The sequence below is a fragment of the Gossypium hirsutum genome, chromosome A06 (genome assembly GCF_007990345.1).
Source record: "Gossypium hirsutum isolate 1008001.06 chromosome A06, Gossypium_hirsutum_v2.1, whole genome shotgun sequence".
Taxonomy (NCBI): Eukaryota; Viridiplantae; Streptophyta; class Magnoliopsida; order Malvales; family Malvaceae; genus Gossypium; species Gossypium hirsutum.
This window is the reverse complement of record NC_053429.1, coordinates 32,213,676-32,218,490: the sequence shown is the minus strand read 5'-3', so window position 1 is coordinate 32,218,490 and position 4,815 is coordinate 32,213,676. Positions and strand designations below refer to the sequence as shown.

Below are 4,815 nucleotides of genomic sequence, written 5' to 3'. Positions count from 1 at the left end.
TAAGTTCAATCAATATTTTTGTAAGTATATTGTTTTGGTAATTCGATGTATTTTTTATTCTATCATTTGCTTTTTATGTTGGATTATCAAAGGCACTTATAAATCATTGAAAATATTAATTTTAGATTATTTGTTCTATTTTCAATCGGTTATCTAAACAAAGATCATGTTACTTCGATAATAACCAATTAATTTTTTTTATATAATTGAATAAGTAAATTGCAATGGGAAAAGGAGGAAAGATTTACAGATATAGAGATTTAACCTTGAACCTCATCTCAATCAACTTAAAATCTGCACTTTTTCGCTGAGCAAGTGAAACATCCACAATAACCAATTAGTTGCTATATTAAAACGATTGTTGAATAGAATAGCCAAAATTGAAGCTAAACTAAATATGCACAATATCAACACTTAATTTGTTTGTAAATTGAATCACAATGATAAATATTACAACAGTTTGTTTTTGAAGGTGGCCTTTCTAAAACCTGCAATTTCTTTGAAACATCACGAGAAACTTGAAGAGAACAAAGGCAGAGTAATAGTTATTACATGCGCTTGTTTAGCTATAGCGTTCTTGTTGCTCCTTGCTGGAGTTTGGTGACTTTATTGTCAAATTCTTCCATCATGCAAACACTGGCGAAAATCAAGTATAAGAGCTGTGGACCAAGTTGCTGTAGCAAGCACAGGAAGAGCAAACCAACGAAGAAATTGATTACCTGAAGAGCAATGTAAAAGCAACCAAGAAAAATAACATCAGAAGATAGCAATAAGATTCTCTATTTCTATTTTGTTTCCTAATAATTTCATATCCTAGCTTGCGGAGCTGCGAAAGCTATCACAATCTCTTCGGAAAAATGATATGGAAGAGAAAGAGAAAAAGAAAAGAGGAGAAAATAACCCAGTGCACTAACATACAGAACGCCATAGCTTTTGCCCAGATTCGATTAAGGAAAATTTCAGGTAAGAGGAGACCTGGAACAGGACCAGCTCCCAGTGCAAATGTTAAAAGGAACCTGCATGTTGTAATCCATATCCAGAAATAAAATCTCTATTACCTTCCAGCAATCAATGCTGACATTTGTCATAGGCAATTTATAGTTTTCCACAATGAATAGCATGATCAATTACTAAAAGTTCCGCCTCAGTGGTTGATAGTGAACAGATATAAAAATGACTAATATTAGATATATTGGTAATCTTTTCATCATTTTCAAGCCATCAATTCCACTTCTAGGATACTGCTTATTCCAATGGTCAGGATCTCAGGTTCGAGAACCCAAACACAATGAACTTACAACCAATATTTCCAACTTATACAAAATAACCTAACATGTTGATCTAATTGAGCATAATGCTAGAATTCACTAATTTTATTTAAAACTATTTAATTATATTGTATTACATGAAAAGCTGCCTAAAGATTAGATCCTTGTTTTTTGCTCAAGAATAGTTTAAACTATTCATTTAATTATTAGGAACTAGCATTGGCTTTCTTGCTTTCCTATCTATTTTAGCATAATAGAAAAAAAAACCCTCACCTGTAAAATAAATTGCAGCAGCCACGCCAAAAAACCAACGCAAATCAGCAGCAAAGCAGTTGTTGGAAAAAATAACAATAGGGTAGACACGTGAAGCAGAGACGTGAAGCAGCAAAGCAGTTGCCAGAAAAAAATTAATAGCAGCAAGGCAGAGACGTGAAGATAGAATTATTATTTCGGAAGATAGAAACCAAAGCAAATCAGCAACAAAGCAGTTGCTGGAAAAAAATAACAGTAGGGCAGAGACGTGAAGCAGAGTAATTGAAGCAGCAAAACAGTTGCTGGAAAAAATATAACAACAGGGCAGGAACGTGAAGTAGCAAAGCAGTTGTCGAAAAAATAATAGCAGCAGGGCAGTAGGGCAGAGACGTGAATACAAAATTTTTATTAGGGTTGAGTAATTTTTAATTGGGATTTTAGGGATTTGTGATTAAAAAATCTAATTAAATAAGGTGTAAATGAGATATGTCATTAAATGATTAAAAAATCTAATCAAATGAGGTGTAAATGACATGTAAAAATTAGCTGACATGTCATTAATTGATTGGGAAAGGACATGAATGACGTGGCTTAACTATTTCATACAATTCTTTCCCCTAAAGGGAAATGACTCCACCAGATAAAATAAAAATTTTTTAATTTAAAAAAATAAAAAAATAATAACCTGACATAAAGTGGTGGCGCTATTTAAAATAGCTCTACCATCATTATTTATTTTTGGGCCTCTTAATTATTGAGAAATACCAGTATTTCCTTGATATTTATACAAGTGATGTCATTCTCTATGGCTCCACTAAAAAAATTAATTTTTTAATTTCAATTGCTGACGTGATATGTTGGTGGTGCCAATCTCTTTGGCTCCACGAACTTTTACTATTTATTCATTTACATACATAATAAAAAAAGTGAGTTATTTTTATAATTTATTAAAATTTTAAGGTCATTTTAATAAAAAATCCGAAAATATGTTTTAGGTATAGTGATTTTTATAGTATTTTATTTTTATATTATAAATTTTACTGAAATAATTAAATTAATATTACTTCATTTAATCTTATTAAATTACTCTAAAATAAAGAACAACAGTTATCAAGATTACAATTAGAATAAGGAAGATAAAAAAATAACTTTTCAATTATGTGCTATAAGAATTTATGAAAAACAATTTTACATATAGGTTAGTATTTAGTAAGTAGGTAGTGTACTTTTATGTTTTTTTTAATATTTGTTTTTTTAATATTTTACTATATCTATATAAAACATTTGTCAATCTTTTAATTTTGTTTGTGGAGTTTAAAAGTTCTTAAACCGTATATCAAATATTATTTCTTCTTATATCTATGAATGTAGATAAATAAGAAAAAAATTATTAGTATTTTAGTTTATACAATCAAAACATCAAATCAATCCAAAAAATTATATAAAAAAGGTTTAAATCTATCAAAGGTCCCTTTACTCTCTTGAAATTTAAATTTTAGTCTCTATTCTTTTATTTTGAGACATGAAATCTTTGTATTTTTTTATTTAAAAAATCTTGGTTCCTTCGTCTAATATTTTCATTAAAGTTAATAATGTCAAAAGTAAAAATTTATATTAATGTTAATGGTATCAATGGTTAAAATTCAAAGTTAATTAATGTTATAATTCGTCATATTTGATATAATTTTTGTGAAAAAAAATTATGTGTCGCTTTGAGAATTTATCACTAATTGTCATAGTTGTTCCGGTGATTACACTTGAAATGCTCCCTTAACAATCACAAAAGGTTTTACCTCCAAACTACACAAAGGTTCAAGGAGTTTTATTGATTTTTTGTAAGAAAATTATATATAACAGTAAGTGTTTTTGTCTGTTTTACTGTTTGATTTTATTTTTTTTCAAGTCAAGAGTAATATTTAAGTAAAATTTTTCTAATAATGTTGACTCTAAAATTAAAATTTAATTCAAGAAGATGAGAAAAAAAACCACTTCCATTTTTTTTTCAATCATTTGTTGATTTTATTGAGCTATTAATTATTGATACAAAAGACAGATCATCCATCCCTTTCCCTTGTTTTCCACAAATGGAGGTAACTGAAGGGACCCTTCACTGCGCAATAATCAAACAAGGGAAAAAAACGTGTACTTGCACTCTCCTAAGAAAGGAGGGCATCTCTCACTACTATAACACAACCAAAGTTGAAGCGGTAGAATTGTTTTCCTTCCCCAAATATGGAATTAATAATAATAATAATAATAATAATAATAATAATAATAATACACATCTGTTATTTCTACATTGGAATTTTTGAATATTTGTGGGTTTGGTGACTTTCAACTCCCTTTTTCTGTTATTTCTATATTGTGGCTGAGCAAGAAGCTGAAAAATTGAATACTTATTTCAACAATAGTGCTTGATTCAATTTCCGACTATTTTATCTTATTCTTTTCATTTATAATTAATTTTTTAAATTTAAAATTAAAAATCAAAGAACCGAATCAATCTAAATTGGTGGAATTTGGTTCGGTTCAATTACCTTTGATAATTGATTGGTTTCTGAAAAACCATAATAGTTCAAGGTAATTGTGAATACTTATTAGAAACAAAAATATTTTGGAATCTATCCCTAATGCTTAAGGGCTGGCTAGTGTCTTCTGCACTCTTCAAACATGTTTTTTAAGAACACCCCCCCTCCCCCCAAAAAAATAAAGGAAAAAAAAAAACCAACGGCTTCAAACAGTAAAAAAATGAGTTCATAATATAAATACACCAAGAACTCTCCAAAAAGCAAGAAACTCATATCTAACATCTTTCTCTTGTATAAATTTTAGTAAGAGTCTTAATGTAAATCTTTGCACAAGTTTTCATTCTTTTGGAGATATTATACTGTATAATTTAAGCCTTAAAATCTAAAGAAATTGATAGTTGATCCTAAAAAATTAGTGGTTCTATCTTAGCATTATAAAAGATAGGAGGAGACGTTTTCATTAAGCCTTGAAAAGATAAGATTGTAACAAGTTATACATTGTTCTTGAAAAGTACTAATTCAAGTTAGTGAATTGGAAAATTTTTGGCAAATGGAATTAAGGTAAAGGACATGGACAATTGAGCTCGAACCTCTATAAATTAAAGTGTTAATCTTTTCTATCTTTTCAGCCTTAGGCAAATAACTTTTAATTACCAATTCAACCCTCCTCTCTTGGTAAAATATGATCTACCGAGTGCTTTTCATCATTAGTTGCAACTACAGGGACATCATTATTAGACTTAAGAGTTAAAATCTTCTTCTAAGCT

At 29.0% G+C, this 4,815-nt stretch overlaps 1 long non-coding RNA gene across 2 annotated transcripts; it reads right to left on the bottom strand.

The window, feature by feature from the left end:
* Positions 1-409: 409 nt before the first annotated feature.
* On the bottom strand, positions 410-1,939 carry LOC107896055 (uncharacterized). 2 transcript variants are annotated; one of them, XR_001683570.2, is made up of 3 exons: positions 1,542-1,939; positions 902-1,016; positions 410-719 (listed from the first exon to the last, which is right to left on the bottom strand). It is a non-coding gene; the product is annotated as an uncharacterized lncRNA (long non-coding RNA). The 2 variants fall into 2 exon arrangements; XR_001683569.2 differs by having other exon boundaries at positions 915-1,016.
* Positions 1,940-4,815: the final 2,876 nt, after the last annotated feature.